A 12,417-nucleotide genomic window follows, 5' to 3' on the forward strand; every position below is an offset into this window, starting at 1 on the left:
TAAGGACATCTGGTATTCTTGGTATACATAAAGGTAGATATTAAGCCTTCGTCAAGCGTGGGTAGAAATCAATACGGAGTCAGCATCAGTTACCGCAATCGATATCTACCCGCCGGCTGACGTAGGACTTGACTGGTTTTGAAGACACACAAGAAGCAGAGAGATTAGCAAAGCACACAGGCTTCTGGGAGACAATTCAAGAGTACCCACCTAAAGACGATTTACCAATTACGACACCCAAAAGAGGTGAGTGTGCACTATTCCTAATATATTTGATGATCCGTGGAGCCATTGAACATTATTCCAAATTTGGAATTGAAAATGGTGAGAATGCAGTTATGATATGTTAGTTACAGGAATATAGGCAGATGTTCATGACAAAATACATGCCAGAAACACATATCCAGTTCGACATTTATTAAGAAGAATGGTCTAAAACGGTTCTAAACGGGCAGTATTGTTGTGTGTTACAAACTCTTTGAACCAGGAAGGATGATAATACTGTGTTCAAAGTTTAATTTTATCCATATAACGTATGTACTGGAGATCAATTTTATTTCATTTCCATCACTATCTTGCCTTTTACGCACAATGGAGTCTGTATCGGCAGATAATAGAGACTGGTGAAACTTTGCTGTTGACGTTTTATATTTTATACCTAAATTTTCAGTCGGTTGAAGATCGATGAATCGTTTTGATGTTAAGTAAGGATAAGAATTTATGGATGAACAACTTCTTTATTACAATCAAGAGCGACGTTTCGGTGTAGGTTCTAACACTGTTATCAAGCAAATGATATACAGAGTGTGGTTGGCACGTATATATACACGTAGGAGGCAATGTTTATACAGTAGAGTAGTAATTGTTATACTGTAGTAGAGAAGCCTGTTATGTACACACAAGGGTAGTGATGACAATCATCGGTGAAGTCAGTGACATAAACAAAGGATGGAGCCAGTAATATAAACAACGGGATTATGGCTGATTCGGGTAGTAGTATAGGTAATGATGGTTCTGCCGCAACTCCACTGGAACCGGATTTATATACCTATACTGCTACTACAGAGGGATTTTTTTATGTGTAAATGACTATGCGATTCAACGATCGTCATGAGATTAAACTAAATTGACTCTAGCTCACCACCACCTGGAGTCAATCAATGCTTCTATGATATAATTTTTTATAGGTAATAGGGGTTCTGGACCACTTCCACTGGAGCCAGATTTATATACCTATACTGCTACTACAGATGGATTTTTTTATGCCAAAATGATGATGTGATTCAACGATCGTCATGACATTAAACTAAATTGTAATGAAAATATTCTCTATTATTTTTACTAATACGTATACCATTATTTTTAACAAAGTGATAGTCACCATTTTTACTAAGTTCTTCGTTCATTTTACTAGGAGACCAGACTATATACTCTTCTTGGTAATTGGAAAGAAACAATTGATGACCATATTTGGTTGGTTTGACATCACAAATATAATATATACCTTGTGGTAATTCTCTCCATTTGATAATTTTGTCCCTGAGCATAAATGTTTCAATAGCTTTTTCGAGTTCTTCCTTTGTTGGTTTGTAATTCTCCATTATTATATACTTACGTAAGCATTCGTTTAAATGTGATCTAATGATAGTAAGCAATCTATTTTTAATCTCCCACCAGTTCTTTGGTTTTGGCACGGAATAATTGACGCGCTTGTTGTCTCCCCTGTTCTATGAACTTTTTTTTCTCGTCTTCGCTAATACCACTGGTCTTACGAGAATTAGATCGAATCTCCTGCTTCATTGCGTTGTATTTGGTGAGTTCCGACAACACTAAACGAAACTCCTCCTCGGATATCTTACAATCAGCCATTGCTGTTGAAATATGATCCTCAATGCTGTTCAACTTTGCTTTGGCGAGTATCCAAATATTATCGTGTTGTAATGCTTTCTTTTGCAACTTACGAGAAATGAATTTTATCGTTATTCCTGCCAGTCCTGAGACTCCAGCGGCTATTTCCATGCCAAGTACGATAGGCGCGGCGATTATAGTTGATAATAAACCAACACCGGCTACACTGAGTCCCATGCCAGCTGTCACAAGTGCGGTGTCAACTCCGTCGAGAGCATTCACGGCTCTGCGATACTTTTTAATCAATCCAAGTCTAAACTCCCTCTCCTTTTCTATTCAATGTTTTATGTCGCTTATTTGATGTAATCAAAATCCATCAACAGTATCCATCTTTTCAGATGCCTCATTGAGCGCTGGATATAAACTCATAGTGTATATTACGATCATATAATAGTCTTTAATTGATCTTGCTTAAATGATTTGAGAGTATACATCAACCTTATCAAATGTATATTATACGGCAAGAATATCTTAGTAAGAGAAATGCTGTCACTCTTAATAATTTGGACCCCCTCAAGGGTTGCAACGGGTGATGCTTCAATATGAATAATACTGCAACGTTGACGTTGGTGTTTCTTGAGCCATTTAATCGATAGACCTGGTAATATTTCGAAAGCATCTACCGGTGCATCTCCGAACAAGACTTCAATATTAAGCGTAGAAATACTAGGTATTGCACTCAAGTTCTGTTTAATATCATTGAATTCAGTAACCAAATTTAAACTAACATTTTTTTATGCTGGACGACTATATAACATATGACCTGGGTTTTCTGGCAGGGGAGAGACTAACACACTTGTTCGTTTTGACAGGATATAAGCCCCGAGTACGATGCCACTATTTATTTTCTTAGTTAAATTATGTGCCTTACCCATCATCACATACGGTGGGGTAATGACGATATTCAGTAGCCACTCGATGTTTGCTTCGACCATAGTCCATTTATTATCATCGCTGTGAGTGAGATTGTACGAGGTGTTTTTTTTAAGGAGTCTACTAACAACGTCGACATCGCTTAAATCACCTAGATTACCTGTGAATGTAACTTCTTTCCGCTTGTATACATTATCTTGTAAGTGTAAAGCGTATAACTTACCATCGGTACCTGGGTTTACCGAATCCTTCTGTGTCTCCGAGATCGAAATGCGCATTTGTATTACATTGTCTGAGCGTTCCAGGGCCTGATGAATCAACCATTATTTATAATATGGAGTGTTACACTTAAGTATCCTATATGTACAGGTTGGTGTTTTACATCTAATACAGAAATTTTGAGGTCTGAAATAATACCACACTTCAATTTTTTATATTGTAATGATGAGAAAGATTCCGTTCTACCGCTATTATATTTTTCATTTTTGACTGGAACAGCTCTGAGTAGAGTTGAAGGACTGTCTAGTTGAATATTATCCGTCGTACTTATCTGATCAAGATGGATGCACAACTCTTTATAGGGAGCTAAATCGGGTAATCTAGGTCCCTGTGCTGATGCATCGATTACTTTTATTTCTCCTCTCTATCCAATTGTAAATCCTAATTTCGATAAAATCTTTACACCCTTTTTCCAGCGCTTAAATTCACTGTCCCATTCGACTCATTTTCCATTAGGCTTAAATTTTTTATCATTGAGTGAGCATATACTGTAATACCCATCAGGTATAATAATGGGTTTGTCAATAACATTGTAGTCATTTTCATCTAATATATATACCTCATTATTTCTTTTCACAGCATTTATATTGGTCCACCGCGGGTAATAATTTACATTACATTGCATAGGGCGACTTCAAGTTGACCATCCGAGTTATTGATAGTATGAAGCAGTTGAATAGACTGACCATTTGTTATTCCCGGGAGTGTAACAAACATATTAAATATACAATGATACTATATCATAACTTAAATATGAAATCAACTTATATTACTAATCAGTCGATTTTAGTAAGTGCCTCTGGTGCTATTTTTTTTGTTAAATTCCCTGATATCTTTGAAAAATACAGGTTCACGGCAACTAGCGATAAAATGGTGCACGATTGGTTTCACAATCCAATGCAATTTTGGCAGAATCAGTTAAACTTTGCCATATGGTGTGCAACAACGGGATGTAGTGTATCTCTTTATGCTCCAGGATTTGAACTGAATAAGTCTGTTTTATCGTTTCACGTGTACTATCAGATTAGACGTATACTTAAAGAAATTAGTGCCCCATTACCGCAGGATCGAGCATGGAATGCATCAAATAATCCGTACAATAGGTGGGCATTCGAACGTATTCGTCAGGAATTTAATATTTCTATGAGTAAAGATTGGCATATTAAAGGAATTAACCATGGTCTAGGTGTTCCGTACAGCGGTCAAAAAACTGTTAAAGAAGAAAGCGATGATTTAGTTAATAAAAACTCATAAACCATTCGATCCATTTAAGTTGTTACAGAAAAAAAAATCTTTTTGTAAGATTGCATAATCTTAATCATGGCTGGGAACTTTCGAGTAACGATTGGAGATGTTCTCTTATGAGTTTTAAGGGTGGTTTGGCTTATATTGTTACAAAATTTGTACAACTGAACGATACCGTAAACACTTGGAAAGAATTTCTTAATGATAAAACGGAAAATAATTTTACTAACCCAGGAGTTGTAAGAGTTAATGAATCAATAAGAACTTATGTATGGGCAATTCTCGGTGCACAATCGCAAACACAAACGTCCATTATTGGTTCTGGGACGGCGCTCGATGCACAAAAACAGTTTGGCACAAATGTTGAGGACGCTATTAATTCACCAGTTGACATACGATCTTCTATAAAGCGTTATCAAGATGTATTACAGTACACTCAATCCAAAGTGGACTACGTTTATGCGCCGGGACTATACATATCTCCGAGTAATATGGAACTTAAGATCGGTAAAGTGATAGGCTATAATAATAAAATTGTTATTGCTGCCGATCAACAAAAACCAGGTATAAATTCAGATATTAACACCGAATTAATAACGCAAACAAACACAGGCGAAACGGGATTAGTCAAGCCACAGATATCTACTAATGCTCAACCATGTACTATCGCACAATCACAAGTGCCACCACATATTGCGGCTAAAAATCAACAACATATCGATGGAAAAACAGCGCTTGTAGTAGGTGGAGTCGCGGCTGGTTTACTCATGATTTGGTTAAATAGTCTTTAGCGGATACGTACAACAGCCCTGCAATTGCTACGATCAGTGCCCACAAGTTTTGACTAAGCCAAGTGGTGGTCTTAGCTAATAAATTCAAGAGCCAGGAAACTATACTCCCTATTATACCGGGAAGTGCAGATGCGGCTTTCCCAGCGAGCTTTCCCAGTGCTGAAGCTAATGCTTTTTATCAAGCATCCCTAGGCGATAGGTTAGAATAGGAACTCACTTTTAATGACTACAGCAGAGTAATCAAAGTCACTGGAAATGAAACGGCTAGCTATTCCATTGACAATATCTCGCTGGAGTATGATATGATAACAGATCCCGAATTAGCCAGACAAATTCGTAACCAGTATACAGGAAGTTTAGCCATTTTGTACGATCACGTGCTTCGACATCGAAAGATCACCAGGAACAAAAAAGATACGACACGGCACCGGTAGGAGAATAGAAAATGCCAGCGAGGGTGTCACTATACAGATAACAAAGCTGCAGGAAACGGCTGTGAATTAAACATATATTTGTACGTGATTATGGATGCGCAACTTAATATACAGAATGGACGATTCGTGCAAGCAATCTATTGATAATCTTTTACCTAAAGAACCACACTGCGCTATCATATGCGGGCAAATGGTTTGTGGAAAAACAGCTTTTATTCTAGATATTTTACAAAATCATTATCGGAACGTTTTCTATCATATTATTATTCTGTGCCTGACTATAAGCGTTAATAAAACATACCTATCGAGAGATTGGGTAATGAATGACGACGGGGTACACAGAGATGATCCGGGCGATCGTTTACAAGACTGTTTACGAGTATGTCATGAAAAATACAAAGGAGAATCAACCCTTTTCGTAATAGACGATTGCAGCGCGAGTAAAGAACTAACCAAAAAGAAACATATGCTTTCGTATTTAGCATTCTCCGGACGGCATACTCAGCATAGCGTTTGGGTACTTACTCAAAAATACAACTCTGTCCTGAAAGATCTCAGAGGGCAGACCAAATGGGTAGCCCTGTTTCATTGCAAAGACCGAGATTCATTCGAGGAATGTCTACGTGAAAATGATGTTATTTATACCAAGCTCGAGCGAGATAAAGTCAGAAAACTGTTTGCAGCAACGAAGCACTGTAAACTCGTATTAAAAACCGATCAACCAGCTGCTTATGCAATTGCTTAGTAAAATATGGCAAAATTATAGCAAATATAGCAACTGCTAGGCAAAATTATAGCAAATATAGCAAAAAGATAGCAAAATGTGGCAAAATTATAGCAAATATAGCAAAAAGATAGCAAAATGTGGCAAAATTATAGCAAAAATTGCAAATATAGCAAAAAAATATGATAAATTGAACATTAGCGGTTAATATGACATAATGTGGTTTGAAATCCTCATTCTTTCACAACAGTTTATTATTACGGGATGTATTGGATATGTCATACTATATTATGTTAGACTTAAATATCTCCTTAGGTATTACATTATGGAATGCGACGAACTCATCGAACAAATGATCAACATGCAGAAGAACCTATGACAGATAAATCTTTAGATAAACATAGAGAAAGACTCGTCGCTTTGGTAGCTGGGGGAAAATGTTCCCAATATTTTGGGGAAAATTATACCATCGAAAAAATTGATAACATGACCGACGAAGAAATTAAAAAACTGTACGTGCGTTATGAGTCTAGACTGGGAGCTTCCATGACTAAAACGATAGGTTCGGCTATATTACAACTATATACAGTCGTAGCTAGTACGTTTCTTCCTATCCCGGCAGAACATCGCATGTATTTATGCGAATCTCTCGAGAAAGACCCATTCTTCAAACACGCTATAAGCTCAGTGAGCTGTGAGTTTTATCATAGATACGGAATGTTCTTAGCTCCACTCACCACAGCTATATAACGGCTAGGTATTGTCAATTTAAACATACGTGCCCACTTAATAATAATGGAGACTCAACAGGTGACACCACAACAGATTGCGAACGAGGAAATAACCCCGATTGCACAAGAGATAGTGAATGAGGAAATACCACAACCACAAAAACAAGCCAGAGTTACAAGGAGGAACCCCAAAAAAATTGCGGCTGGAAGGATGGGCGGGCTCAAACGCAAAGCGAAACTAATGAATAATTCAAATATTGATCCGATTAAAACTTGGGCACTAGTAGGAGTTGTTGCTATAGCAGCTGTATGGTTGTTTTATAAGACCGGAGAAGAGAAAACGGCACCCCCGATGTCACAACAACAAGTTCAATTAGAGGTTAGCCCCCATATAATGCTATAAGTAGCATGGCTACTCCAGTTACAGACGGTCAAATGTTGGTAAATGCAACGTATCATTCAGCACTGGTCAGCAGCTTGGCCATTGGCTTTGCCCGTTTAGCTAAAATGATCACTAAAGCCACACCTCCCAAGCTAGATTTTAATGGTTATGATATGAGTATGATGATTCTTCATATAGGATTGGCTATGTCAACAAAAGATGTGCTCATCAAACAAGGGCTTATCCCGGAAGATATAATGAAGTAATTAAACATTTGAATATTTTATATTCATATAAACATGGCATCAATTGCAATGATGGTTGATTGAGCTGTTGTTAATGCTCTAGCCTTTTCGGGGAGTATTTTTTTATTTTCTAGTATGAGAGGTTCTGAGCAGAAAAGACATAATAAAGCATTAGAACAACTCGAAGCCGCCCAGTCACAATGGACCAGAAATAGGATATTAAGATTAGATTTTATTCATGAAGAACTACGTAAACAAGGACATTCAAATCAAACGTTTAAGGATGTCCAATCTGCCATGCACGAATACTTCCTCATTTATGGGAAAAAACTTGACCCAATGCCGAGACCAACAATGAGTCAGTTTTATACACCGTCAGAGGCTCAGAAAAACCGCGAGGTAAAATTTATAATATGTGGGTTGACTGCTGTATTGATTTTCAGCTACACAATAACTACGCATAAACCATGACCTAGTTAGAGCTGACTCGAGTGACTGCTAATCAATAAATCGCCATGACTGCTAATCTATAAATACCGTTGACTGCTGATGTTAGGCTGGCATGCATTTAGACAAATGATACTAGAAGTGTATATTTATCACAATGGTGAGAGGCACATCAACATGTAAATTCATACGCATGGGCCGATCACAAATTTGTGGAAAGAGCTGTATGTCGGATTTTTGTGGAATCCACTCCATTGCAATTAGAAAAGGGCACATTAATTATTCATGTTCTGTATGTGGGATTGGGATCAAAGGTAGTTACTGTTTATGGAAGAGTCACGGTGCTGACAAGAAACGGTTTCAAATTATTTATGAGAGGAAAAAGGCTTACCGAAATGAGATAAATAAATTTGGTAGAATTCAAACCAATTAGACATTAGTTCACATGTATTTATATATCACAATGACTTTTGGTGTCAGAGAGCTGAAAGCTTTAGCAAAGCAACATGGTCTACGTGGATATTCTCGAATGAGAAAAGCTGAATTGATCGATTTACTTAGTTTGGAATACAACAAACCCCAGACTGTTAGAGAACTCAAAGCTCAAGCAAACAAACAGTGGGCAGAGAGGTCATCTCGAATGAGAAAAGCTGAATTGATTGCTTTACTAGATAATGATAATAATCAACAAGATGATGTTGAGAAAAAACAACAAGAATTAAAATTTGTATCCACATCCGCCGGCATTGGTAAATATCTAAGAGGTTGGAAGATGGATATTAATTCCAACATGGATGTTAATGATGTTAAGCCCATCATATCGAGCAAAATTAACGAGGAGTTAGATGATTTACATAGTATAAAATACCAGCTGACAATTAAAATGTCATTGAGTAAAGTAACACAGACACTGAATATATCGAACCATATTTCCGAAGCAATCAAGAAGTTATAACCGAATCCGATACTATAAACGCATCATTAGATCATCAATTCAGAGGACACAGGAAACTTTAGAACTCTGAACTAATAGATGTTCGGGTTGGGGTGTGGATAAAATCGATAGTTTATATTTAGATATAGCAAATTAAATGGCCTTCAAAGGTGGATCTTATATAGATTTACCCCTGTATTATAAAAAGAAAAAAGACATAATTAATGTAAAAAATAAATCCGATGACTGTTTCAGAATGATGATAAGATCTGCATTGTTCCCCGTAGATTCTAAAATTGCAAATAGACCTTCGAGCTATCCTCAAAACGATGGATTCAACTTGGATGGCATAGACGGACCTACACCAATCTCACAAATTGATAAGGTGGAAAAGCAAAATAATTTAGCTATAAATGTTTTCGGACATTCTAAAGGATTTGTTGTACACAGGATAAGCTCCGCTCTTGGACATATTCCCAGAATCAATTCATTTCTGATCGAAAAAGATGGAAAATATCATTATACATGGATAAAGAGTTTAAACAGGCTATTATACGATCAAACAAAACATGCTAGAAAGAAATATTTCTGCGAAAGATGCCTGCATGGGTACAGCAGACAAGATCTATTACAAGTGCATAAAGAAGACTGCAGAAGTGTTGGACAGACTGCTATCAGGATCGATATGCCTAAAGAGGGACAAAATATATTAAAATTTGAACATTATTGTAATCAAATGTGAGTACCGTATGTAATTTACGCCGACTTCAAAGCGCTTATCAAACCTATAGAAAATAATCCAGATAATAATCAAGATAGTAGTTTTACGTACAAAACTCAAGAACATATTCCTTGTGGGTTCGGATATAATAGTTGTAAGGTATGATGGGAAAACAAACCCGCCCATGATTTACAGAGGTCCCGATGCAGCGGGAAAGTTCCTAGAATATCTACAAAATGAAGAGAGAATAATCAGGGAAAATTTATCGCGTAAGAAACCCATGTGTATGACGAGGGATAATTGGAGGGCCTATAAGAGGTCAACGAGTTGTCATGTTTGTAATAAACCCCTGAATGGGGATTCCGTAAGAGATTATTGCCACGTCACGGGTAATTATCGGGGAGCCGCGCATAACGAGTGTAACTTGAAACTAAAAATGAATTCTCAAACAATACCCATCCCCGTTGTCTTTCATAACCTTAGAGGATACGATTCTCATCTCATTATGCAAGCTATCTCAAAGACCGACGGCGGTTTAACATGCATTCCTATTAATATGGAAAAATACATATCGTTCTCGTTGACTAATACTATACATTATACGGACAAGGATGGGAAAGCCAGAATAAAGCAAAGTAATGGACTTAGATTCATAGACTCAGTACAGTTTCTGTTATCTTCCCTGGACAATTTAGCTAATGCGAACAATCCCGATGACTTTGCGATAACAAATCAATATACCGATAGGTTAACGCATCATTTGTTGCTGAGAAAAGGTGTATATCCTTACGAATATATGGATGATTGGTCTAGATTCGACGAAACTAAATTCCCACCCCTTGAATCATTCTATAGTAACTTAACAGAATCTTAAATAACCGATGCCGATTATGAACACGCTCTGACGGTGTGGGATAAATTAGGTTGTAAGAATTTAGATGATTATCACGATCTGTACTTAAAAACTGATATACTGTTACTCGCCGATATATTCGAGATATTTAGAAAGACATGTTTAAAACAATACGGCTTGGACCCGGCATGGTACTATTCCAGTCCCGGACTATCGTGGGATGCATTGTTGAAGAAGACCGTCGTAGAACTAAAACTACTCACCGATTACGATATTCACTTGTTTATTGAGAAAGGATTAAGAGGTGGTATATCGATGGCAGCGAAAAGGTATTCTAAGGCTAATAATAAATTAGTGGAAGGATATGATCCGAGTAAACCCGACAGGCATATATTATATCTCGATGCCAACAATTCGTACGGATGGGCTATGAGTCAACCTTTACCCACGGGTTGTTTTGAGTGGGTCGATGATATTGAAGTGAATGATATCCATGATATCAATGCGAATAATGCGAATGATGCGAATAAAGGGTACATACTAGAAGTTGATTTGAAATATCCAAATTCGTTACATAAAGACCATAACAGTTGTCCCCTAGCTCCCGAAAGATTAATGGTTAATAAAGATTGGATGTCGGAATATCAACTCTCCTTGATGGGTAATACAAGGTTAGCTAACGTAGAAAAACTCGTACCAAATTTGATGGATAAGACAAAATATATAGTTCACTACAGAAATCTCCAGTTATATCTATCGTTAGGTATGAAACTAAAGAAAATACATAGAGTTCTAAAGTTTAATCAAAGCCCTTGGATGGAGTCCTATATAAGGCTGAACACAGATTTAAGAAAGATAGCTACCAGCGATTTTGAAAAGAATCTATATTAGCTCATGAATAACTCAGTACTTGGTAAATTATGGAGAATCTAAGGAAGCGTGTTGATGTTAAATTAGTCAGATCTAATGAGGAAGAAAGACTCAGGAAACTCATAGCCAGTCCGGCTTTTAACAGAAGCAAGATATTCAATAACGACTTAGCCGCGTTGCATATGCAGAAGAGTAATATAAAATTCAACAGACCGGTGTATGTCGGTATGAGTATTCTCGACTTGTCAAAACACTAAATGTATGACTTTTATTACAACAAACTTAAGAAGCAATACGGCGATAGATGCGAGGTGTTATATACTGACACAGATTTTTTGTTGATGGAAATACAAACCGAGGATGTGTATAAAGATATGGCAGAAAAAATAGATATGTACGATACTGCACAGCGTAGTAAATAAAAAGGTGTTAGGTAAGATAGGGATGACTGTGCTGGGACCCTTATAGCGGAGTATGTTGGATTAAGACTTAAGATGTATTCTATAAAGAAGTCCGATAATGGAGAGATAAGAAAAGCTAAGGGTGTTAAAAAGTATGTCGTAAAAAAGCATATCAAACATGAACAGTATAAAGAAGCATTATTCAACGGTAGAACTCTTTAAAAAGTTACAATCACAGGATATATGGATTAAGAATGAACAAGACATCATTATCCCCTTTAGATACAAAGAGATGGATTGATGAGGATGCTGTAACTACCTATGCTTATGGTTATTTAGGGCGGTAATACTGTATCGTCGGGAACTATGAACAACTCTTCTCGTACAAATGCCCTTCCCGGTCCATCTCTAAGATAATAAAGAATAGGCTCTCCTTCTTTCATAACCAATCGACTAATATTATATGTCTTAAGAGACCAAATCGGATCTGTTGCGCGACGTAGGCCTCCTTCGAGTTCACCGGGCTGGTATAAATATCTTACGCTTATTTCATTTTAATCGCATCAGATGGTTTATTCC

General features: G+C 37.0%; 1 protein-coding gene across 1 annotated transcript in view; it reads left to right on the top strand.

Annotated features, from left to right (window-relative positions):
- The first annotated feature begins 144 nt into the window (after positions 1-144).
- The window catches only part of LOC124144002, a 95,027-nt gene continuing 82,754 nt past the window's right edge, over positions 145-12,417 (top strand). The window contains exon 1 of the mRNA XM_048385919.1: positions 145-246. The gene's annotated coding sequence lies outside the window, so the exon portion shown is untranslated. The remainder of the gene's footprint in view (positions 247-12,417) is intronic.

The sequence above is a fragment of the Haliotis rufescens genome, unplaced genomic scaffold (genome assembly GCF_023055435.1).
Source record: "Haliotis rufescens isolate VD_foot unplaced genomic scaffold, xgHalRufe1.0.p SCAF_6, whole genome shotgun sequence".
Lineage (NCBI taxonomy): Eukaryota > Metazoa > Mollusca > Gastropoda > Lepetellida > Haliotidae > Haliotis > Haliotis rufescens.